A 26329-nucleotide genomic window follows, 5' to 3' on the forward strand; every position below is an offset into this window, starting at 1 on the left:
GGCTCTTTTGTTCAAGGCTGAGGACTCATCAGAAGGTTTAAAGCAGGGGAATGGTGTTTTCCAAAGCCCTCTGTGGCTGCTGGGTGGGGAACGGACTGCAGAGAGGCACGCATGAAAATCAGGACTCCCGCGGGGGACAATGACAAGTAAAGCACGTGACCAGTGGGATGATGATGGTGGAGATTCTCTCACGATGTGATGCTCAGATGCAGCTGTCTGTCCTGTCGTGGACGAGAAGCATCAGCACCCGGCGAGGATGTGGTCCAGGCACACGACCCATCCTCCCGACCCTGGAAAGTGGTTGGCTTAGCCCTTCAGGCCTCTTGCCTTTTTTCTCCCCAAGGAGATTTTAATGTAAAATTGTAACGTGATCAGTATGGGGGAAGAGGGTGAGGCTAGACTCCCTTTACTTCTAGAACTTTCTCCCATGGCTCCCAGGAATATTAAGAAAATAAACTAAAATAATGAATCTAAAGGGAGAAAAAAAGCATCTTCACAAACGCTGACCAAGAATTCTGCGCTGACAATGGATTTATTTATTAAACAGCAAGTTTTTCATAGGGAAAATACCTACATGTGGAAAATGTTTGTTTTAAGAATTTTGAAAAAAACACACAGAGACTTCTTCCAAAGGTTAAAAGCAGAAAGGCCCCTTGTTCTCCCCATTCTATAAATTCTATTCTAAATGAGGCTGTATGTTTCACATTTAATAAACTGTCACCGGGTTGGAAGAATTTCTTCTCTGGATCTAATAGACTGAAGGCCAAAGGGTTTTTTGGTTTTGTTTTGTTTTGTTTTGGGTTTTTTGAGTTGTTTTTTTTTTTTCTGTTCTAAGTTACGCCACTATTTACAAACCTGCCATTTTCTGTACTTAGAATACTTTCCAAAATGCAGAGAAGAGGCCCAGTGAAGTTGTTAGAGGTCTTCTACCTCCTGGCTATTCAGAAGAAGCAAACAACTGCTGATCCCTGAAACAGTGGTCTCTGATCAGCCTATGTCAGATGTTCCCCCGTTTGTCCAACAAGATCACTTATTGGGCAGCCTGGATTAGGGTTGCCAGATCAAATACAGAACACCCATTTCCATTTGAATTTCAGATTTTAAAAAGTGAATAGCATTTTAGTATAAGAATGTCCCAAGCATCACAAGGACAAATAAGAGTTGTTTATTTGAAATTCAAATTTAAGTGGGCACACTGTCTGTGGTTTTATTTGATGAAGTGGCATTCCGAGCCCTGGCTGGGGCTGGGTGGGAAGCATTTCCAGCAGCAGGAGCTGCTCGCTCACGCCACACATCTGCTGCCTCCTTGGGCCTGTCCATCTCTGGTCACCTGTTCTTCTTTACCCAGCTGGACTTGCCAACACACCCTAAGAGGGTGCTGTCACTGCAGTGACCAGCTCTCTCTCTTTACCTTCTTTCTTGTGTCTCAGTTAGACTCCCGTGTCTATATTTAGGACATTCCCTCCTTCCCCTGCCCTGCAGTAGAAGCCATTATCCATCCATCCATCCATCCATCCACCCATCTATCCATCCATTCAATAAGCATTTATAGAACACCTTCTAAGTACCAGATACCATGCAGCAAAGCCATAATCTCTCTGGCAACACGTTATGTGAACAATTATTGCTCTGTTTTGGAGCCAACTTCTTGGAAACCCTCCAGAGCACAGGAAGAAGCTATCGTGACGAACATACCAGCATCTCTGGACCTTTCCAACTGAGCCTACATACCTCAGACGCCACCAGTTGTCCTGGAACTAGTCCTGTGAAATGGAGTACAAGGAAGCCGAAATCTTCCTGTCCCATCGTTCAGTTAAGGAAAGCTACTTGTTGTAACAAACAGACCCCATGTGTAGTCACACGAGAGGTTTATTTCTTCTCCAGGTAATACTCCGGAGCAGGGGCGGAAATTGGTGGGCAGCCCGATTCAGCACAGCTCTTCAGGGGCTTGGATTGGCAGAGGCTCTGTCCTCTTCACCAGGTCACTGGGCACTTCCAGCGTTGCCCAGAGTCGTCATCATTGCAGCCAGCCAGGAGAGCAGGGAGGCACGCGTGGGAGACTTATAAGACCACGCCTGGAAGAGGCCCAAGACGTTAAGGACATGGATTTGGTTAACGTCTCTGAGCCTCAGCTTCTTCATCTGTGAGATACTCCACAGATGCTTCTCAAAGTCAATTGGTAAAACCTCTGCTGGGATCCACCATCGGCAGGTCTGACAACATTCCCTGGTGCCCCTTTCCCGGCATCAGACCTCCCCACACACCCCAAAAGCCACCCTGTGGGTAAAGGAGAACTGATCCCTCTTCGATTTCCCCATCCTGCCTGTTTCTTGGTTCTCGCCCTTTTCAGCTCACTGCCAGGTGTGAAGACACTTCATCTGACAGGATGTGCCCCAGCAGTGCACTTACTGGCTGGTCTCTTTGGAACTTTGAATGCCTTTTTCCATGAAAGCAGCTGTAGGTGGCGTGGTCCGAGCCCCACCGAAGCCCAGCCCCTCATCTTCTGGCCTCAGGGATGGGCTGGAGGGAGGCGCTGGAACCTGGGAAGTTCCCATGGCAGCATCCGCAGGGAGTTGGGGGCGGAGTTCAGGGCTCCCTGGAGGCTTTGTGAGTGGCTGGTTCCCATGGCAACCGTGGGGTGGCCTCCACAACAGCCAGCAACCGGCGGCCCTGGCTCGAAGCTGACAGTAAGTTCTGTGCTTGTAAGTAAGCCTGGAGCCACCTGTGGATGCAACGCGGAGCAGACCGCCTTTCAAGCTGGGCTGCTTCCATCATCAGCAGGCCCCGGAGAGCTCTGTTTCTGTCTCACTGGAAGAAACATTTGCTGAGCATCTGTACGCCAAACACCGTAGTGGATGCTGGGAACCCCAGAAGAAGATGGTCACTGGCTGTTGCCCGGCAGGGCTCCCAGCCTGGAGGGGGAGTGAAACAAACATCCACACAGAGGGGCAGTGCCCGTGGGACCGAGGCAGGAAGGAGGTGGTGGGAAGGCTCTGGGAGGAGGAGAGGCCTGAGGATGAGTAGGGTTTCGGGAGGAAGGGGAAAGGTTTGGTCTCAACAGCACCTGCAGAAGCTCAAAGCGAAGCTGCAGAGGCTTTGACAAGGTCATGTGCAGGGTGAGTGTGTGTGTGGGGGGTGGGGGTGGGGGTGGCACAGGGACTGCTGGTGGCCTTCTAGCAGGACCACCTAAGGACTCTCGGTCAAGCTCCAGGTGGCTGTGGACCCTGAAGCCTGCTCAGAGATGAGCACTTGAGGGCGATGAGTCCAAAGGATACATGAATACTTTCAAAATTTTTACCTAGATTTAGATTTCTTGGATTCGTTAAAAAAAGAGAGAGAGAAAACCCCCAGGATGTTTCTCTAATGTTTGGCAAACCTTGTCCACTGACTGACAAGTCCTGTGTGCACCCCCAAATGATCATGATGATTATATTCTGGCCTGGAGACCCGCTGGAACTTTTCTCAAAAGTTGGAGAACTTTACATTGTGGTCCCTGCCCTGCAGGGGGCGTCTTGTGGGCCGTGATCTTTCCCCTTGGTCCACGCAGCCTGGCATCTATGCTTGAGGCCACGGTAATGTCCAGGCATCCACATTCCCACGTGGGGTGACCAACTGTCCCGGTTTCAGCACCCAGAGTCCCTCATCCCAGGAAACCCCTCAGTCCCGGGGCAAACCTCCAGGACGGAAAGGAAAGACTCAGCCCAGACCTCAGGCTTCTAAGACGCTGCCGGGCAGGTGGGGTCATAGAGAGAAGGTTGGCTTCGAAGCCAGGCCTGCCCAGGTGATGCTTGGTCTCTCTGCTTAGCTGAGTGATCTTAGACAAGTTACTTCACCTTTTGGATCCTTTGTTTTCTCATCTGTTATAGGGAAAATAGAATACCTATCTTATGGGTCTGGTAGTAATGTACATTAAACACTGACACGTAGGATGTGCTCAGTAAATGACAGTTCATATTTTCCAGGCGAAGGCATAGCAACAGTTACCATATAATGTGGTACAAGCTGTGTCGAGCTTTTCTATAGAATGTTGAGGACGTAGAGGAGATGCATATAACTTGCAGTTGCTTCCAGTTGCTGACCAGACTCGCAGGTGGGGCTCTCCTGCCTTGCACACAGCCACTGTGGACTGTGATAGAAGTTAGAGGGAAAGCAAGTGCAGTGCAGGGAGGAGGTAGTGAGTAGCAAGAAAATTTGAGCGCAGAAGGTAACACACACAAAACACACCCAGTCTCTGAACTTGAGTTTCGTGCATGTCGGGGAAGGACACGCAGGGGGAGATTCTGAAGCCTGCAGGTGCCTGGAGCAGAGAGCTGGGTTGCCTAGATGGAGGGCATAGGCGTTCCAGAATTCCCAGGGAGCTCTGGAACATTCTAGTATATCCTGGCATGCACTCCCTGTGGGCGAAGCCAGGGAGCAGGGAGAAATTCACATTCTGTTTGTGAGAAGATGCTGCTTTTGAGGAAGAGGTTGAGTTTGCTGACTTGTCTGCTCGAGGATGTCTCCAGGAGGACCACAGCAGCCGTGTGGCCACATCTGGAGATGGCTGCCCCTCTGGAGAGGTCAACACTCTGGACAGTGAAGCAAACTTCCTCCAAGAGAGTGGCCAGGTCGAAACTGTACTGTGATTTCTTTCCCAGAAAAGCTGGATGTCTCCTTTTTTTTTTTTTTTTTTGCGGTACGCGGGCCTCTCACTGTTGTGGCCTCTCCCGTTGCGGAGCACAGGCTCCGGACATGCAGGCTCAGCAGCCACGGCTCATGGGCCCAGCCGCTCCGCGGCATGTGGGATCTTCCCGGACTGGGGCACGAACCCGTGTCCCCTGCATCGCCAGGCGGACTCTCAACCACTGCGCCACCAGGGAAGCCTTGGATGTCTCCTCTTGAAGGTCATCTTTTGTGCTGAAGCTGCAGAGAAGGCACTATTCTTTCTCGTTCAGGAACCAGAGCTCCTCTAAGCACGGCATCTACAGTGATAGGAAGCAAGGTTAGTGATGAGAAGGTGTCCGGCCTCCCGAGGCTGCCGCTTGTCTCAGGACCAATGGCTCCGATAATGGTGATGGGGAAGATGAGGCTGGAAGGAACGGCTGGGCCTGGTGGCTTCGCTCACCTGCCATCTAAAACGGCAGAGAACTCGTCACCGGCCACATTTCCCTCCCGGAGCTGTGCGATGAGGCAGCTTATTAACAAGGCCAGGTCTGGGTCTACTGTCCCGTGAGGACCAGAAGAGCGTTCTGCCTCGACTTCTCCACTGAGCCGTCTTTCCACCCCTCACCTGTGCACCTCTGATGGCTAGATGTCATCCCCAGGGCCACGTGCATCCCCTTCACCTGTTGACCCTCTACCTGGGGGGCCACTGATTAGAGCCAATGACCACGGGCGTTTCAAATCTGAGCCCTTTCGGGTGGAAACGTCCTTGACGGTAGCATCTCACCGGAGTGGCCCTGGCAGAAGGTGGAGGGTGGTATTGCGTGCTTTGCCTTTGTCTCTGCATACTTTGCGTTCTAATAAATATAGTAAATTCCTAAGCAGGGCCCCCCAAATTCAGTCTCATAAAATGTGGGCTTGTGTTATAATGGGGTAGGTGAAATGACCAGGCGAGCTCGGTGCAGAGGGCAGGACGTCAATCTCCCCTCACTTTCTAGCCACCCGCTCTTACATTGTTGTAGGTGAGCTAACTTGGGACTTCATTCTGTATGGAATGAAGGCATCATTTCCACCAGGTGCAAAAGGAGCACACTTTACCTGCATTTTGCAGACACAGTTAGTGCGACGATGAGAGATTCAGACGATGAGGTCATGGTTTCCCCATGGTTTGGGGAAAGCTCTGGCCTCAGTACTGCACTCGTCCTATCGCCTGAGCCAGGCGTCCACGTGTGCGAGCGGCTGACCCTGGTGCACACCTGCAGGGCCCTGGGGTCAGGCTGGGAGTGTTGAGCCCCCACGCCGGGCAGGGAGCCCCTCAGAACAGCGCCTGCATACCCTTCCCCCAAGCGCCCGCTGGAAAGCTGAGCAGGGCTGCTGGATCTCATTAGGCCACAGCTGCCCCGCAGCCTGGATACCGTGAGCAGAGCGCGGGCCTGGTTTCCATCACCTGAGTGCTGATTCATCCTGCAATCATCATCAGAGAGCACATTCCAGGTTCGGGGTTTAAGAGGAAAACAAACTTTTGTCTACAATCAAGGAGCCATTCCTCTCTGAGCGTTTAACGCTTCGCTGAGGTTCAGCACCACACGTCCTCCTGTCTGGATCGGACCATCTAGCTTTGATTTCAAAGACAGACCAGGAGGATGCTTGCAAGGGCACGGGGGCCCCAGTCTGGATCTGCCTAAGATCTTAAAAGTGCAGATGTGGCCAGATGAATGTGCGCCGTGTGGATTCCCCAGGGAACGTTGGGCCCTGCGTCTTTATTGGAAACACCCAATAAACCACGGGCCTCAAGCCTCTGTTGTTTCAGTGCAGGGCTTAAACGCAGGCTCCTTCAGGCTGCCAAGGCACCTTTGAGCACACCGCTGGTTGCGGTCCCCAGCAAACATGACGCCCTGAGGCCCCAGGCCGCTCCAGCAGAGCCAGCTGGGAGCAGAGGAAGCTCCAGTTCGCCCTTCGTGTGCAGGGCGCGCTCTCAATGCAGGAACCCACTCTGCTCTGTGCACCAGATGACACGAGGGCCACCTGTCATCAGGGACGGAGAGGCGGGAGAGCTGTGCCCAGCCAGGCACCCGCTCACCCACGGGAGACTTTGAAAGCCAGCTGCCTGAAGCTCAGGGTGCGCCCTGGGGTGAAGGGACAGAGTTTGTCTGAGTGCGGCCAACCCACGTTCAACATTTCTCTAGGTCACAACCAGCCCAGACAGCTATCCAATAATCAAGCTCAGACGGAATTTCTATTGGCCGGAGAGCCAGGAAATGAAGGCCCGTGTGTTGCATAGCTTCACGTAAGAGGAAATTTGTGTCTTAGCTACAGGGAGGTTCTGTTGTCGCTGAGGCCTGGAGAAGGCTGGCCTCCCGGCCGAGGGCTCGGCCGGCTCACGCTCGGAGGGTGGCCTTCCAGGCTGAGCTCAGTGGAGAGCCACCAATGGACACGGGCGCAGCGGGCCAGCCAGACACAAGTCGGGGCAGGCTCCTGGCGCTCAGGAATCTGGGGTCAATTAGGGATCAATGGTGCCAGAGGACTGAAAACAATTGCAAACAGCAGGGCGGGCACTGGTGGTAACAGCAGTGGAATGCAGAATGCACAGATACAACCGTGCTCTCCCTAAAGTAAATCGACATCTTACCCCTCGGCAAGGCCTTTTCCTCCACAAGTGGGATTGTCCGCGTTCAAGCTCGAACCGCTGCTTAGTGCAAAGACCAATGACTTGATTGATCACTTACCCTTTGCCATGGGTGCCAAATTCATAGTCATTTAGGGGAGGTGTCTGCAAACTCCTGAAGTACCACTGATCCTCTCCGCATCTGATTTCACCCACACCTGCCATTTTTAAGCTGCTGGTTTCCGGGATTCTTGGACTAACCAGAACGCTGGATCTATATTTGTCTCTGTCATTTTTTCTCAGGGCTGTGCCTGCTGTTACCTCCACGGCAGGAGTTGGGGGTGGGTTGAGTTTCTAACACAGAGGGAGGAACACTGACTCGGGGGAGTGGAGGGTAAGTGGCGGCTCTTGGCAGAAATCAGAGGCAGCCGGACAGGACCTGGACACCCCCGTGACGACATCTAGGAGATGACAGAGCCCCCCCAGGCCTCCTTTCCCACAAGCTGCTGTACATACACTGAAGTTTGCGTCCTGGATCCGAATGACCCCTTCCTGCTCTTGCTGCCTGTCCCCCCCTCTCTGATGGAGCTGCCTTTGGTCCCCGAATGGAAGCTGTCATCCGTCCCTCTCTAGGTCTCTGCCTCCCCTGGAGGGGAGGATGTCTGAGCCAGCCCCTCCCTGAGATGCATCGGGATGACAGCTGGCGGGGAAGAGGTGCTCCTTTTTGGGAGAAGAGCCTGGGGGCCGCTGCTGGTCACGGTCCCCATCTCCTGGAGAAAAGCGTCCACCACCTTCTGGTGACAATGAAACCAAAATGTGGAGAGCAGCGTATGGCGAGAGCGGCCTGCAGGTTCCGTCGGAATCTGAATCCCTGCTCCCGTGGTCCCCGCGCTGCTCCTGCTGTCTCTTGGGTCTAGGAGCCGATGCGCTTCCTTCTGTCCAAGTTCAAGTTGCATTTCTTGCTATTAGACTTGTTAACAGACTCTTAGTGTTCAGCGTCATATTGTCACTATTATTTCTGGTGCACAAGTCGGGGCGCATTTTGGCGGCTGAGCACCCATTCATCTCAGCAGCTCCCGACACGTGGGGTGGGCTTGGGCGGCGATCGTCCCGAGCGAAGGCTCAGAAGACAGGCAGGACTTTGCTTCTTCCCATCAGAATCTGGCATTGAACGAACACGTTCAAGCTCCTGTTTTATAACTGGGTCAAGACTCAGTTACGCTCAGGTATAAATAGCCGATACTCAGTATAAAAAGTGTTATTTCATTTTGCACCTAGTGAAACATTTAGTATTTACGAGGAAAGATGAAAGGCAACAACAAGAAAAGATAAGCTGGAGATGACTCTATAACCTCTTGTGAATACTAGGGTTTGCGGTCCTTATGGAGGCTGGCAACCGTTAGCTTCCCCTCCAATGAGGAGTGAGCACGTGGGATTTAGATCAGATGTCAGATTTCGCCATTCTTTCAATCCATCCTGCAAATCTTAATTCAGTCCAACGAATAACAACAGAGCAGGCACCAGAAAGGTAAGTCCCTGTCTTACAGACAGACCCATAAGTATCCCTAACACGTTGATCTCATCCTGTCACTCAAAAACCCTTCAGCAAGCCTTCCCAAATGCCCTCAGCCTAAAGTCTTAGCTGGAAGTAGCTTTCAGGCCCTATGGGACCTCCTGCACTCAGCCTGTCATCCTCACGTCCCCAGAGGCTGGGGGGTCTCTGTGCTGTGCTGCTCCCCACACTTGCCCAGCCTCCAGCCTCCGGGAGGGCCAGCCTCCACACTGAGAAGGTTCCTCCTTCACCCCCAGCCTCCAGCCATCTACTCCGCATCCCCCCATCAGTTCTGACTCACACCCTTGCCTCTCGAACTCTTCCCCGCGTCCAGTCCTTATACATCTTTCTGGTGGAATTTCCCCATCATTTACATTTTTTTTGTTGTTTTTTTTTTTTGCGGTACGCGGGTCTCTCACTGTTGTGGCCTCTCCCACTGTGGAGCACAGGCTCCGGACGCGCAGGCTCAGCGGCCATGGCTCACGGGCCCAGCCGCTCCGCGGCATGTGGGATCTTCCCGGACCGGGGCACGAACCCGTGTCCCCCGCATCGGCAGGCGGACTCTCAACCACTGCGCCACCAGGGAAGACCCCCACCATTTACTTTTAAACTCTCTCAAACAGGGACTTCTATGGTTGATTTAAACTGTGCCCTCAGCATGCATCTGGTTGTCCCTTTGTAGACGATATACTCCTTGAGGGCCGCCAGCAGCTGAGTCATACGTGCAGTGTCCCAAAGCAGCAGAAAGTGCGGGGGACGGAAGGTCTAGGTCTCAGCTGTGGGATCCTGGGCAGCCGCCCACCCCCCCGGGCGGCTCCCTGGCTCCCCCTGCCTGCAGCTCCCTCCCCTGGGCTGCCTGGTGGTCTCTGCTGACTGCCTTTTTGAGTTCAAGGCTCTCCTCATGAGAGGAACCTCCCAGTTAGCCCCACTCTCCTTCCTCTGGGTCCCTTCCAACCTTGGGGATACTGCTAACTGGTCTTGTCACCCGTGCTGGCTGTCCTTGCTGAGGTGTCTGCCTCGCCTCCTGCCAGGAGCTCCCAGGATTCCTCTAGGGTTCCTGGCGTTACTGCACGACCTGGTGTCTAGTAAGGACTTAATACGGGTTCATTTCATGAGTATAAGGTGGATCTGCTGACCTCACGGGATAAGATCTCCCAAATAACAACAAAATAACAATTCTCTGGTAACAGTACGTCACTAAATGGCCTTGTCTTTGTAATGTGTCTCACCTAACAGCACAGCCTATGAGGTAAGTACGGACTATTGTTATTGGCGTTGTAAAGATGCGTGTATTAAATTACCTGTCATAAATGACCACAAACCCAGTGGCTTGAAACAACACAAATTCATTACCTCATAGTTCTGGACGTCAAAGGTCTAAAGTCAAGGTGTCGGCAGGGCTGCGGTCCTCCTGGATGCTCTTGGGAGAATCCTTCCCGTGTCGTTTTCAGCTTCTGGAGGCCGCCTGTATTCCTCGGCTCACGGCCACATCACTCCAACCATCTGCTTCTCTCACCTCATCTCTTAGGATGGACTCTGACCCCTTGACTTTATTCTATAAGGACCTTGGTGATGACACTGGGTTCATCTGGATAAACCAGGATAATCTCAATCTCAAAATCCTCCATCTCAGCTGCAAAGTCCCTTTTACCACGTGAGGTCACCTATTCACAGTTTCCAGGGATTAAGACGTGGGCATCTTGGGGGCACGATTCTGCCAGCCACAGTGAGGAAACTCAGAAGCAATTCTGTGAAAGTGTGCTGCGAAGTACAAAGCGCTTTGTAAGCAGGCGATCTTGATAATTTTCCTTATAGCATCAAGCACTTGGGAGATATTCAACAAACATTTTGGAGTTGAAGTGATTCTTTAAAAGGGAAATGAATTGTCCCAGTATCTATTAAAATACCTGCTTGAAGATTTTAAACTTTAGTTTTCCAGGTTTTTTTTTTTAATTATCTTCGAATTCTAGAGGTCATTTTATTCTCATTTTCCTATGATCTTTTGAACATTAGGTTATTATTTAGCTCCTGGTTATTCCTTCGGAGATATCTATGAGACAGTGTAAGCTTATTTACCACCCAAAATCATAGCGACTATCTTTGAGTGAGAAAGTACTGCATTAAGTTTGCAACAAAAGCAATGGTCAGACCCTTCCTGTCACAGAATATGGATTGGAAATGCAAATGTAGTTTCTCTTTCCAGGCCACTATGCATTCATTCCTCTGCCATTCGGCATCTATAGGGCGCCTTCCAGGCACCAAGCCCTGGACGACATACGCGCGGAGCATAGACGAACACAAGATCCACCCTCTGAAGAGCGTGCAGTTCACAGAGGGGGACAAATGTGTAACTGTGCGATTATGACGCCACGCAAAAGGAGTATCAACCAGCAGGGAACAAGCAGGCTGTACTCCTCGGCGGCGGTGACTAGGGAGCCCAGGCACCAAGCTGTGTAAGAAGGAACTGTGGACGTAGATGTGGCTGTGAGTGATGCAGGGAACAGAGGCTGGAAGGGTCTGATGTGGCTGGTGAACCCTGAGGTCTGTGTGGGGAGCAGAGGATGCTCAGGAGGGAGCAGGCACAGGGGCCAGGGTGACGGAAGGTGAGGGCGAAGCAGGCTCTACGTCTCTTACGATTTGGCTTCCTTGGTCCTGTTCACTGCCCAGTCCCTTAATCCGGCATTGTTCTATTTGCGTTTGCCTCTGTCTTTCCATTCCCTTGAGTCTTAATAAATATATACGTTGAGATAAGACAGAATCTATTTGCCCAGTGGGCATCCAGGAGGCATCAGAGGCTTAGCATTGACCTGGGAGAGACCTGGAGGCATCCCGACCAACACGGGACTTCTCTCTGAGTCTCTGAAGGTAAGTTACTGACGAGGCTGCAGGGTTAAAAAGAGCAGCATTGATTCCCTCTCTCCATCAGCAGATCTCCCAACTCTGGCCTCATCCCCTAGCCCCCTCGTTCTGTGAGCAGACAGTTTAACCTCTCTGAGCCTTCATTTCTTGGTGATGATAATAAGAGCCCCTTCTCTGGCTGTTGTAAGGACTAAAAGATTCAATACAGACGGTCCCCAACTTACGATGTTTCGACTTATGATTTTTCGTCTTTACGATTGTGCAAAAGCAGTCTGCATTCAGTAGAAACCTTCAAGCGCTTCAAATTTTGAACTTGGATCTTTTCCTGGGCTAGTGATCTGTGGCCCGAGCCTCTCTGGTGATGCTGGGCAGCGGCAGCGAGCACAGCTCCCTGCCGGCCATGCGATCGAGAGGTAACCGGCTGATACACCTACAACCATTCTGGACCCAGACTCTGTTTTTCAGTTTCAGTACAGAATTCAATACATGACACGAGATATTCAACACTTTATTGTGAATTAGGCTTTGCGTTAGGTGATTTTGCCCAGCCGTAGGCTAATGTAAGTGTTCTGAGCACGTTGAAGGTAGGCTGGGCTAAGCTATGAGGTTCTGTGGGTTAGGTGTATTTACCGCATTTTCGACTCAAGATATTTTCAGTTTATGATGGGTTTACTAGGACGTAACCCCACTGTACGTCAAGGAAGATCTGTATATGTAAAGTTCTCAGCTTAGAGCCTGGAGCTAACGGGCACACAAGAAATGTGTTAATTCCCATCACTGGGAAATTTTGCCCAAGGGAAGCTTTAATTACAGTTCCTTTCTCTCTCTCTCCCAATTCGAGGATTTGTTTCCAAGACAATTAACAGGCCACAGAATTCTGCCACCTATCAGCCGCTGGTAGCCGAGAGACTCCTGGTATTGGCATCAACGCCGTCTCTCTCGAAGCCGGGACGCTTAGGCAGGTGACAGTGTGTTGCTCCATGGCTCCCTCTGCATCCAGATTGGTGACCGTTACACAAGACACGTGCTTAAATATTTACTATGCGCAGAGTCACCCCAGCATGGCAGGGCTCAGGAGAAAATCCAAGAAGCAAGATGGCTTTGGTTATCATCCGCTCCCTAGCCTGGTGGGGCATATGCCTTGACGGGAGGTATCGTCAGCAGCCTGGGCGACTGTTGCTTTAAAAATCTAACAGTAATTATCTCCCCTCAGGGACTTCCCTGGCAGTCCAGTGGTTAAGACTCTGCACATCCACTGCAGGAGGCAGGGGTTCGATCCCTGGTCGGGGAACGAAGATCCCACATGCCGCGCGGCGCAGCCAGACCACCTCCCCGCAAAACAATAATTATCTCCCCTCAGACTCAGGAATAAATATCAGGTGTGACAGACTGGATGTCAAACGCAGGCAATTAGAATGGCTCCCTGGTACCATTTCCCTGAGTGTCCCAGTACCTGAGTTCCCGGCTTGGATGCCTGGTGCGAATGCTATAGGCAGAGAGGGGGAGGGACAGACATGTTTCACATCATCTCAAAGCTGCAGGAACATTATCTTTATTGTTATTATTATTTCTCTTTTACAGGTAAGAAAATCTCTGGCTCAGAGAAGGTGAGTAATGGACCGAAGACCACGCGGGATGAGAGGAAGGGCCAGGGTTTGGCTCCCAGCTCCCTGCTTCTGCAGGCATGGCACAGAGGAAAGGCTCACACAGGAAGAATGTCCCAGCATCCTTTCGAAAGTCTCCTTGAGGAGATGGGTCTCAAGGGCTACCCCGGTGGCCAAGAGGCCCTGGCTTCATTTGGCAGTCAGAGGTAGGGAATTCCTTCCACTAAAGGCAGCCCTGATTCTCAGGCCTCTCTGTAAATTTCCTCCAGAGAAGGTTCATGGCAGTGTCTCTGGGGATGCGAACAAGATAGGGCCAGACCCAATGCCAAACAGGCAGCCAGGGGGACCAAGGCCATCGCCAGGGTAACCAAAGTCCATGCTATCGAGGGATTTCTGGAGGGCTTTGAATTCTCTCTTGGATTCTACCCAGGGGCATGGAGATGAAAACAACACCAGCGCACACAAGAAGATTTCAGAGTCCGGAGGGGAGGCAGGCACAGCCTGCTGACCGCCGCATCGGGAGGGCACGCCTCAGAGGTCCTCTGCAGCCTCCAGGCAGCGTTCCCTCCCGGGGAGCCTGGTATTCCTACACCTGGAAGAAAGTCTGCTCAGACTATCATGGGAGCCCAGGAGGGCAGCCTGTTTCGGGGACCCAGAGGCTGGTGCAGACACCCTTTAGGTCTCTGCCCTGTGTCGAAGCCCCGTCACCCGCCCCCCCCCCCCACCCCGATCCCTGGGAAGATCCTGATTCTGGAGGTGGCGGGGCTGCTGGTGATGCTGAGGGAGAGTCTGCATTTTCCTGGTGACTTTGATGTGGAGGCCTGTGGGCCGTATTTTGAACACGGCTGCTTTTCCTGCCAACACAGCTTCCACTGCCTCCAGTCTGGCCACAGCAACACCTACAGCCACCTGGAGTCTCAGGGCGTTCTCTAGAAGACTGATCCACACTGGAGTCAAGAGGAGTCTTCCCTGGGCTCATCATAGAGCTGTAGGGGGCCCAGGGGCAGGGCTGCTCCTGTGACTCTGCCCGGGGAGCAGTGTCCCCACCAGGAATAGTGTCCCTCTCCTGCCCCAGAGCCCGGAGAGGGCAGTCCGGGCTCACCCAGAGATGGACAGGCATGTGCTCAGAGCAGGATGCTCCCTGCAGCCCGCTGGCCCCGAGAGGGTTAAGGGTCTGCCTGGAAGCCTGGATTCCAAGGAGTAATTTGAGCACCGGGAAAACAGGGCCCTTTCTGTATGGCGCTCTGGGCACCCCAGCTTTGGTGCCTGCCCCTGGGGGGTCAAGACCCCGAGCCTCCCCGCCACGGTGGGAAGGGGTCAGCCAGCAGCCCCAGCACAAAGAACGCGCGCGCGGGGGAGGATGGGACTCCATCTACACAACACTTCTGAACGTTCTCGAAAGGAAAATAAACAAGTGCGTGAGGTAGTGACTGAGATATTCAAACTATTTCCCTCTGAAGTGGGAGAAGTCCGTCCCCTGTCTCTCACTTCACTTTAGGCCCTTCTGGCTTTCTTGATCTTTCAGGGTTATAACTGCTATCTCAGTGACTAGTAGAAAACTCCATTAGGCTCCTGCTTGAGGAAGGGAATGAGTGACTGACAATTTAGTGCTTTGTAAACACAGCAAGGAAAGCGTTTCCCCCAGGCTTGCTGATTCCTCGGCAGGGAGGGAGGCTGCACGGGAAAGTGAAGGTTTCCAGCAGAGGCCTCCACACCAAACACTGCCTGCTTCTTGTAAAGTCCGGCCCTACAGCACTGGGGTGCTCAACAATCCTGAAAAAGGAATCCCAGAGAAAGCAAAAGAACCAGCAGCCAGGGAGAATGAGACCCGTCTGTTGAGTTGAAAAAATACCAATGGGTGAAATTTTCTAATCTAAATGCATATTTTCAGTAAAAATGTATGTCTTTGGCAAGTCCAGCTTTTGACCTGAATTAGAGAAATCAGTTGTTTACACAGCCCAAACCCGCAGACTAACTACCCCCTTTGTTCTCCTAAACGGTTAGGCCTGGCCAATGACATAAAACCCCTGGAAATAGAAAACCTCTCAGGACAAGCATTCAGAAGTAGGCATGGGAATCGGGATGGTGGTGTTCTGCGTTGCTGGCATCCATACAGCAAGTTACTGACACTCGAGGGAGGGGAGGTCAGGGGAGAGGGCAGGGAGGGGGCACGTTTGATAAAACAGCAACGTTCCAGGCCCTTTCCCAGAGAAGTTTCCTGGGCCACCAGATCTTTCTCTTTCAAAGCTGCCTTTCCCAGAGACTGGCCTTTTCCTGCCTAGTTACTTCCTCCTTGAGAAAACCACAGTAACATCATTTTAGCGAATCCCCATAACTCTGAAAGTTGGCCAGTCCCACTTGGAGACCTGGGGGACGGAACTGCCGAGGCCTGACCCAGAAGATTCATTCATTCTTCCCCAGCTTCTCGGTTTGGTTGTGTGAACTCATTTATTCTTTGAACAATAGTACTGACTGCTTACTGTGTTCAGGTTTTGGGGGCAAACCTTTGAGATTCAGGAATCAAGGCCTTCAAAGACTGTCTCAATATCTGTCATAGCAACAGCAGCCAAAAAAGTGTATTGCTTTGGGGATATCTGAGTTTTCGAGTCAACCCGCCATGACTTTCTCTCTGTTTCTTCCTATGTTTCCACAGCACCAGCCAGACCCGTGAAATGGTACTGCTGTGGGTCTTCCAGGCCTCGGAGCTTGGTCTTCCAGGCCTCGGAGCTTCCAGGCCTTCCTATTATTTCAACATCATTGTGAATTTAATTTAATTTGCAAAAAAGTTCAGCAGTCATTTATAATAGGATTGTAAACCAATCTAAGATTTTAAAAACTGAATCTGCTACCTAAGTCCTCTGAGAAGTTAGAATATACTTTCTGAGTTTAGAAAATCAGAAAAATTAGGCTCTGTGTAACACATACGAGAGAGAAAAGTCTAGAAGACACAACCTGGAGGTGTCCAAATCAAAGATTAAGCAAAATTAAAGACGCTGGTAAGTAAAATAAATAGCATTGGAAAATGTCACCACTCAGGCAGGCTGGCAGAGAATTTTAAAATTTTCTTTTCTTACAAAGGAGTACAGGCAACAAATACTCAGGAGCCCTTTGACCTAACGCTGTGCCACAGAAGGAATGCATCTGATGTCCATTTTATTTTATTTGCGTTTTGCTCTGTTCCACAAAGGAAGGGTTTAAGGGAGTTTACAGAGGAGACATGAAATATAAGTTTAATATACACCGAAAATAGGAGCAAGTGAAAAAGGAAAGATAAGGGTGGTTGGCATACAATGGAGCCAGGAGTGAAGCGAGGAAAAAATAGAAAATATACTGTTCAGGTTTATAGACTTCCCTCCAATTGGCCACAAGTTTGGCACTAGGAGTTAACGAAGAAAGGGAAACAGATGAGTGTTTAACATAAAAGGGATCAGGTACTTCCGAGATCACTATTTTTGGAACCAAGGAAAGGCAGGCATTTCTCCTGAGGGCCTTTCCTCGCCCATCTGTGTAATGTACTAAGCCACAACCTTAATGGCATCCTGTATCTGACCTCGCGTCAAATTTAGAACAGTGACACTTGCTTAGGACTTCATTGTTTTCTTGGTGCACAGTCTGCTCCCACATACCACATACCTGGGCACACTCTTATTCAGTTTGGAACTGTGTACTTTGGTCCAGACAATGGCACCTTCCGGAATCTGCCCTACAGATCAAGTAGACAGAAAATATCACCAATGACTGTATTTTTCAATCCCCACGTTGTGAGGAACGTCCTGACAACGTGAGTGTCCGAGTGCGACTAATAAGAAAATTGAGTATGAAGCAAAGATCACCTGATGGGTGTGGAGTATTGGACAAGCCCCCAACCTTCAGCCTGTCTGGGGAGGGGGCGGGGCTCCGTGGGATCCAGGCACTCTTGAGACCCATCCCAGGTCCAATCTATATGCCACGGAGACCAGAATGGGCGGTTTGGTATTTTTAAAAGGTAACAAGTCTGTATTCCATCCCTTAGATGCTCTCCCCCTCTGGTCACATTAAATGTGTTTAGTTGATGCTTCTTCGTGTTAGAGTATAAATAAGCTGTTCCCTTTGATAGAAGCCTGGAGCTTTCCCTAGGAGGAGGGCACATCGGGATCAGCCTTCTCATTAAGTGGCAATTAAACGACCGGTTTCCTCGCCTAGTGCCCGGGCTCCCGCGCTCCCGGAGTAGGGAAGGGCGGACGCGCCATCTAGTGGTCGCTCTCAGAACGTCCCCCAAGGGCGGGCTCCTGAGGCTCCCGGCACTCTGGGATGAGAGGCCCCGGCACTCCAGAGGTTAACCAAGAGCTTGTTGGGTCTCGCGTTCTCCTTCCAGCCCGTCTGAGCCTTTCCGTGATGGTGGTCGCAAAGGGGCCTGGGCTGATGGTAGGCAAGGAACCCGGTTAAGAACGATGCGGCGTACCCTCCCTGCAGGGCAGCGTGTCTTTGCTGCAGGGACCCCCTCCTTGACTCAGACCCCTGGTCCTTCTGCATCCCTGTGCTACGTCTCTCTGCTGCCTTCGCCGCAGAAGCCCTGGGACGCCCCTGGCTCCGCACCGCAGCTGCTTCTACCCCCTAATTCTGGCACATTTCTCCTTGTCCTCTACTGTGCAGGGTTCCCGGGGCAACTCAGAGGAGATGGCCCTTGGTGTCTTCTGGGTCTTGGAGCTCAGGATGACCGATGACCCTTCTTACTATTTCAACATCATTATGAATTAAATAGGTTTTTGCAAAAAAAAAAAAAAAAAAAGCCCTGGGGAACATTTATAATAGAATTTCCATGAGAAAATGTATTCCATATTCCAAACAACCAGCGTGTATACAATCCAATCATAAGACAAGGGCTTCCCTTGTCTATAACCTCTCCTACCCAGCATCTCATTCCCCCTAGTTCTCTTCCCCAGGTCAGCATCAGGGCCCAGGACTCTGGGACCCGGTATTCGCTAAGTCAGGGGTGAGGGGCCCAGCTGGCTTAGGCCAGGCCACTTGTAGGAGTCAGATCGGATCTGCCTAGGCTAGTCAGATGGACTGTGCAGTGGCCGCCCGGAGCACGCAGCAGGCACAGAGATGCACGGCCCAGATCCCCTTCTAGAAAGGGCATGAGGCCCAGTTACGAGGAGCGCGGCTGGCTGACAGCCTCCAGCTGTCAGCTCCTCCAGGACGTGCCTCAGCTTTCGAACCCGGTTCTACACTTCTTCGGGCGGCCCAGGCCAACCTCAGAGCAAGGCTGTGGCCCAAAGGCCCGGTGTTTCTGCCCAACACGGGACTCCTCTCCTGGACGGGCTGTGCTCCAGAATCCCTGCTGAGATGCCCCTCTTGCCTGATGGTACCCCTCCCACAGGAGCTTCTCGGCTGCACGCGTCACTCCATCTCTGGGTCGTTCCTGGAGAAGGAACCTAACAGGTTGACTTACCCTGTGGAAGTCAGCATCCTTGGCATTTTGGGGGTCATGATACCCTTTTGAGAGCACGACAGTAACTCTGGGGGTTTTTCCAGGAAATGTACACACACACACTCAGTTTCACTCAGTGCACACCTCCCAGGCCACCCCAGGGGGCTCTGAGTCAGGTTGAGAACCCCTGGTTTGGGGGAGGGTGTGGGCGCAGGAGGGGAGGGGGATGGTGAGATGGGGGTGTGGGTTGATAAGAGAGCTTCAGGCATTTGCAGAGAAGGCTTAATTCTAATTTCTGCCTCGGCTGTGACCCTCAGCCCAGCTTCCTATGAGCTCATGGACTCTGTGAGGACAGATCGGAAGCCAATTCCCTTAAGTGCTCTGCAAGGCCCTTCAGGCAAGCTGCCCAGCTTGGTCCCATATGGCTCTGGCTCAGAGAACAGAGCTGGCTCAGCCTTGGAGCGCAAGGGCCCGGTCGCCCATCTGGCAGGGATGGGGGTGGGCACCACGTTGTCTGGGGAGACCACCATGTCTACCAGGCCCTGGAGAAAAGGTTCTAGGCACCTTGGAAGGCAGCATCGTTGAAGGTGGACGTCACTGAACAATGTCCAGCCGGAGAGAAAGAGATGCAGCTCGGAACTTGCATCTAACAGTACCTCCTCCAGAAAGTCCCCCTGCCTGAAATAACTGGCATGGGTTTGCAGGGGGTAGGTGCCCTCCATGAGCAGGTGGGAAAAGGAGCCAGAAAAACAGGATTCTGCAAGCTGGGCAGTGGTGTTGTAGGACTTACGAAGGCAGACACAGAGCACTTATTATCTACCAGGCACCATTTAAGCACTGACATATAGCACCTGATTTCGTTCTCATATAAACCCATGTGACAGGTCCTATCATGAGTCCCATTCTGCACTCAAAGCCACTGATGCACAGAGAGGTTTAGCGACCTGCTAAAGTCACACAGCTGAAAATCAGCAGAGCTCGAATTTGATCCCACACAGTGCGGGGGTCTACGTTTTTGATCTCTATCTGTGCTGGCTCTGTGCTCCACAGTGGTCAAGAACTTGGACCTTGATGTCAAATGGCTTAGAGTACATTCCCAGCTCCCCCTCTTACACGTTGTATGATGTCAGTAGGTTTCAGACCTCTCCATGACTCAATGTCCTCAACTGAGTGTAAAATGACATTAATCCCACCTCGCAGAGATCTGTGAGGTTTAAATGAGCCCTTCCTCTGAAGGGCTTCTGCTGGCACTCAGACAAATGCTCGAAGTGACACTGCATGTATAACGAAGTCTTGGATGTATGCCATCCACAGAACTCCAAGTGGCTTCTTCAAAGAAACTTGTGTTCCAAACCTCCCAGGCCGGCCCAGGCCAGCCCAGCCACAGAGGGCCTTGAGGTCAGGAGGCCTGGGGCAGGCACGGAGTTAAGGAAGCCAGGCGCATCTTTCCCCGCGGGTTCCTTGCTGGGCCCGGGCCCGCCCCCCCCACCTCCAAGCACTCCTGGTTGCCTGGAGCTCTCTATCTTCAAAGGGTTTATGTCCTGGGAGCCTGCCCAGGCCCTGCTCATTCCTACCAGTGCCCGAATCAATAATGCTATTGTTTCCCTGAGAGACGAGGGGCGTGTGGGAGAAGGCTGAGGGGACCCTGTCACCCACCCAGCTGTCTGAGGCTGGCCTGAGCCGGGAGGGGAGCGCCCACGTGGGCCCCAGGTCCCGCCTGCTTTCCATCAGGCCAGCCTGTGGCTTCGAACAAAGGACCAGTTACAGGGAGCGCGGCTTGCTTTGTAAGAGGACACCCTTCTGGGGGTTTAAAAGCCGCTGATGAATACAAATTTAATCAATGTGAAACTTTTCTACTACACGTACTTGGTGTAAAGCAATATGCGCTCACATTCAGGAACACCGAACCCCAGTTCTACAGAAAAGTTCCTACAGGCAGAAATAAGAGAGAATCCCGGTTCTAAGAAGGGAGGTCGGGGAGAGGCGGTGGATGAGGGCGGGGCTGTGTAGGTGTGGAGCGTGGGGCGCAGGGCTGGGAAGAAAGGAGGAGCTTTTGGAATGGATTTTCACCGATGAATACATTATGTGGGTGTTTGTTTAAAATAGGATATGAAATAATTAAAAACACAACGCGATTTCACTTTATAATTTGCATTCCATCAATCAGGCTCCACAAATACTCAAAGGCCTTCAAGTGGAGGCTTTTCTTGAATGAACCTAAATTTTAATCTTTTACTTCTCATTTCAGAGTTCATTACTCTTGTCTCCTTGGAGGCTTTTTTTTCCCCTGGCATGGCATTAAGAGCTGGAGAGTGTAGTCTCATCATATAAATGAACTTTATAAGTCACAGGTTCCTCCATTCTCACTTTAGCTGGAAGCATGAGCTACTTGCAAGGACTGCAAATAGTCATTTCACCCCTGACTCTCTTTCCCTGTATGCAGCATCAGAACTCAGGTCACTTTGGGACTTCCCTGGCAGTCCAGTGGTTAGGACCCTGTGCTACCACCGCAGGGGGCACGGGTTTGATCCCTGGGCGGGGAACTAAGATCCCCAAAGCCGTGAAGTGCAGCCAAAACAAAGAAACAACCAAAAACCAACCAAACAGAAAAAGCTCAGGTCACTTAGCATCTTTTACAGATACAGCAGTAAGAGGCGGGGTTTTTTTTTTCCACACAAATTTGTATAAATATATTTTTCCTAACAGATGATGCTTGGTTAAATCAGTTCATTTAATCATAAGAGCACCAGAAAAGTCTATTTTTAAAAACTGCCCTAGTGACTTCCTTGGCGGTCCAGTGGTTAAGACTCTACGCTCCCAGTGCAGGGACCACGGGTTCGATCCCTGGTTGGGGAACTAAGGTCCTGCAGGCCACATGGCGTGGCCAAAAAAATAAAAATTAAAAAAAAAATAAAAGCATCAGCCCAACATGCTTCAAATAATTCATTGATGTGGCTCTACTCCCTGTCGATTGGATTATATAAGAGATTGCCTCTTACTCCCTGCAAACTGCCCTACAGTTCTTAGTTTTCATTTTTATTCTTTTCTGTTGGCTTTACTCAACAAATTGTAAGTGCTTATTATAGACCAAGCACTGGTCTAGCCATGGGGATACAGCACTGAACAAAACAGGCAAAGGCTCTGCTTTCCTGGAGCTTTGATTCTAGAATAAGCATATTTTTCAAGCGAGTGAACTAATTTCTGAGTGTTATGGTAGCGGTGTGCAGGAGGCATGAACTGGCAACTCCTTCAGCGGGGGTGTGTGTCTGGATTGAGATGTGGATGCCAGCCACGTAAATGTGCGGCAGTAGGCTGTCTAGGGAGCAGGACAGCAAGTGCAAAGGCACCGAGGTAGGCATCCACTCAGCGAGTCCAAGAACAGAAGGGTCTCCTGGCTGGAGCGGAGTGAGAAGATGCCATCCAAGTGGTCAAGCAGTGCCCTGAGTGCCCCAGTGAGGTTAGGGCTTCACTGTCAATGCCTTGAGAAGCTATGGTAGGTTTTTCAACTAGGAAGTGACTAGATCTGATTTGCTTATAAAGATCCTCTGCTGTCAAGGATTTGCTGCAAAATAGTGTGGGGAGAGGGGAGAAGTGGGTCAGGGTCTAGTTAAAACAAGACTGGCCGTGGGTTGCTAAGTATTGAAGCTGGGTGGTGGGGTTTCGGGGGGGTATTACATTCACTTTTGTTTTGTGTGTGCTTGAAAATTGCTGTAATGAAAGTTTACAGGAGAACTCTTTAGACTGCAGAAGAAACAAAAGTGGGAAAAAAGAACCCTTTAAACCGCAAATGGACAAAACCAAGCGATAGCAAAATACCTTCTCTGGTGAACAGATTATGTCGGGCTGGAGGGCAGGGGACATCCAGGTAGAGGGTTTCTGCAATGGTTCAGGCAAGCACCGTGGGGCAGGGGGAGCGGAAGACGTGAAGTAGATCTGGGGCATTTTGGAGCTGGAGCCCACTGGACTTGCTGGTGGGCTGGGGGTGTGGGGAAGGGTGGGGGGTGTCAGCACAAAGGACTGTAGGGCAAGTCATTATCCCCAAATGTGCCTCTTGCCACTAGACGGGACTGTCATCTATTGAACTGCATTAATTAGCTTATTAGTTGGAGGATGTGTATTTTTATCACATCTTTGAGTTTCCGTATTTTCTGGTGCTTTGACCTATGGGCTTTGCTGTTCCTGGAGGGACTGCCCCTCCCAGGGTTAGCAGTTCCTAGAAAGAAGCAGCAACTGGCCTGTGAGAACACTTTTCAAATACAAACCAACCAATCCAGAGCCCACAACCCACATCCTAGCCACCTCCCTTGTCTATCGGGCTCTTACACTCGGGGCCACTAGTCCCCGGCCCTAATCACCCCAGGCCCAGGAACCGGACAACTGAGGCCAGCCTGTATACCCCAGAGCCTGCTGAACCATTCCCAAAGCCAATCCCAAGCCTGCTTGCCCTGCCTTGTCCATCCCCACCAGCTGGTAAACCATAGTGAAGGCCATTCCCCCTCATTCCCACCTCCGTCTCTGCCTCCTGATTACCTGGTGCTTCCCCGTGTGGCCCTGCCCTTGGAAACCGTGAGTCTCACTTTACAATAGCAGCTGTCTCCTGATCTGCTGGCCTCACCATACCTGAATAGTCATACAACTTACATTTCAAAACAGAGGGCATTGCCTGGTGCTATTCGAGGGGCACCAGGAAGCCCTCCCCACCGAAACGGTGCCCCTCACCACTGGCAGTGTCCAAAGCCCTTCCCTTTCTGTCTGCATGGATCTGTGCCTGCCACCGGCCTCCTGCGTAGACGCAAGTGTCTCAGAGTTGAGTTGTGTTGTGTTGCGTTTTCAGTCCTTTATGACTTACTGGGAGGAAACCCAGTAGGACTTCTCTCTTCCAAGCACCCGACTTAAGCCACATTGAAAAGGGGGAATTTGATGAGAGAAGAGAGAGAAAAGGACCATTTGCCAACGGAGCCCTCTTGGGGCTGATAAGCCTGGCAGGATACTGAGGGACGTGGGGCAGCCAGTGGGGCCACGTTAGGGCACTGCTACCCGCTGGAGCCTTCCAGAGAAAAGCCAAGAAGAGGGATACAATGACCAAGGGAAGTGGAAGGTACCTAAAAATTCTCTCGTGCTCTTAGACAGGGCTGCACGTTACACAGTTCCAGGGGAGTGGGAGCTATGTGGATGCTGCCCTGGAACTTGTAGGGCACCTGGCTCTCCCAAGAGGGTACGAGAAGTGGCAGGAGGTCAAGAAGTTACGAGAGCTTTCTTTCCTCCAGGCTGTGACCTGCTGCCATGGCAGGGACTCTCAGGGTCCCCTTGTGAGAGCTATTGCTGGACAAGGCTGCCCACCACAGGTTCCATCTCTCATGCCTCTGCCCAGTCCCTGTATCTCCGTGGGACCATGTGACCAGCTGGCTAATGGAGCTCAGTGCAAGCTGTGTGCATCACTACTGGCCAAGAGGGTGAGGTGTCCAGGTGCCTTCCCATGATCTTTTGTCCATCAAGGTGACCTGGGAGGCCAGGTGTTGAAGCTGGAAGTGCCACATGATAGGAGGAGCCTTGAGTCACTCCTTGGAGGAGGACATTCATGAGTGAGAAAGGAACTTTTAGGGCATTCGTTTGAGCTTCTGAGATTCAGGGGTTATTTGTTAAAGTAGTCGGCCTATTCTGACCAATACTACTGCCTGCTCTGAGTGGACAGAAATCTCATGGATAATTGGAGTCACAAATAATCCCCACATGATAGCTTAGCCAGTAATTAGAGCTCTGGTCTGACCAAGTCTTGTGTGGACTCAGTGAAAGAGAAGCAAATGTCTTTTTCTACCCACTCCATGATAAGGATTGTTAATGAGCATCAAAATGGCCAGGAGACTGAGAACAAAAAGCAGGAGGAATGAAAGGTCTTAAAAAAAAGCACAGATCGAACAACCAAACCTGAGAACATCACTTAGCCAAATTGTAGAGGGAACTGTGAATAAGAAAAAAAGTTTAACACAGTGACTGCCAAATCAGTCATCCTTTATGCAGTAAACATTTAGTGACCACCTGCTATGTCCAGGCACTGGGCTGGGTGTGCCGTGGAAAATAAGTCAGACAGGGTGCCTGTCCTGAAGGAAATTATAACCTAGGTGTGGGAGATGGAGACAAAAATGAATATGTAAAACAATAAGTGAAATAATTGTGAGTTGTATCAGGGGCTTTGAAGGACTCAGAAAAGGGATGAAACAGAACAACTGTGGGAAAGCATAAGGGGGAGAGGGGAGATCTCTCCCTCAGAGCCAAAGGGAGGAGAAGGGTGGGTTACAGGCTGAGCAGGGTAAAGGTCAGGGCTTGGAAAGCGAGGAGGATGGAGAAGGGGAGCCAGACGCATTCCCGGCAGGGGGGCAGCACGTGCAAAGGCCCTGAGGCTGCGGCTGTACATGCTTGAGCAGCTGAGTAAAGACCACTGTGAGACCAGGTCGGGGTGAGGGAAGGTGGCATGAAATGAGAGACAGAGAGGCTGGATTAAACAGGGCCTGGGCCGTGGTGAGAATTTTGACTTTTATTCTCATTTCAGTCTCTCACTACTTCCTGGCCTTTCTGTTTCAAAGGGCCCACCTCCTACAAACTATTAGGTAGAAAATAAACTGCAAAGATCTATTGTACAACACGGAGACTACAGCCAGTATTTTATAATAACCATAAATGGAATATAACCTTTAGAAATTCTGAATCATTATATTGTACCCCTGTAACTTATATAATATTGTACATCAACCATACTTCAATAAAGAAATAAAGAGATTAAAAAATTAATAAGTAAAAGGGCCCACCTCCACCTTCATCCAGGCACTCTGGAAGTTTTACAGAGAACCTCTTTCCAGCCTCTTCTGAGTGGGTGGCCATCTGCTCCAGACTGAGTGCAGCCCAGCGGGGGCTTCATTTTCTCCACCTCCTCTAACTCTAGCACCAGACACAGGGCATGGCTTCCGGCCACATGAAAGGCAGGACCCGGGCTTGTGGGGACCTGGACCTGGTCATCGCTGCTGGAGGTTTCCATCCTGTCTCCGAGGAGCCAGGTCAGCCTGTTGCTGCCAGGAAGCTTCACACCCTGTGCTTTTGGGATCAGGGGAAACACACACACACACAGCACCACCCTCCCAGGGGCCTGGCCTGAAGCCAGCATCAGAGGGGACTAAGCTATAGAGAAAACCGATCAGGGACCGCCCTGGGTGCACCGAGGGGCGGGGCTGAAACTGCCTGCCCCGCGGCGGGCGTGGTTCCGGTGAGCGGCCCCGCGCGGGGTGATGAGGTCAACGCCGAGGCATGACGGGAGCTTGCCCGACACGCTCTCTGACACCAGCCGCAGTGGCCAAGCTCTGCCTTGAGGACTCCTCACACAGTGTGCAAACCAGCCCTTGTCACACAAGCCACACTGTTTCTGACAGGCAGCTGCAGCGGGGCAGGCGCCGGCCGCGGCGCAGGTGTGGAGCCTCCATGCTCAGGCTCCTTCCACCATCCTCCTTCCCGCCCAGTTAACTCCCCAGAGACCCGGCCTGAGGGCTGATTTGTCATGAGGACGGACAACACAAGGGTCTGTAGAGCATGCTGCCCGGAGCCGAGGCTGGAATCCCAGGCGCTCTTTCCTGGCGGGTCCTCTGCTCAGGTGGCCTGATTTCAGCAGAAAT

General features: G+C 51.5%; 1 long non-coding RNA gene across 1 annotated transcript; it reads right to left on the minus strand.

The window, feature by feature from the left end:
- Positions 1-392: 392 nt before the first annotated feature.
- Positions 393-25961, minus strand: LOC141277016 (uncharacterized). Its single transcript, XR_012327567.1, has 3 exons — positions 25475-25961; positions 2410-4961; positions 393-2075 (listed from the first exon to the last, which is right to left on the minus strand). It is a non-coding gene; the product is annotated as an uncharacterized lncRNA (long non-coding RNA).
- Positions 25962-26329: the final 368 nt, after the last annotated feature.

Source organism: Tursiops truncatus, chromosome 18 (assembly GCF_011762595.2).
Source record: "Tursiops truncatus isolate mTurTru1 chromosome 18, mTurTru1.mat.Y, whole genome shotgun sequence".
Taxonomy (NCBI): Eukaryota; Metazoa; Chordata; class Mammalia; order Artiodactyla; family Delphinidae; genus Tursiops; species Tursiops truncatus.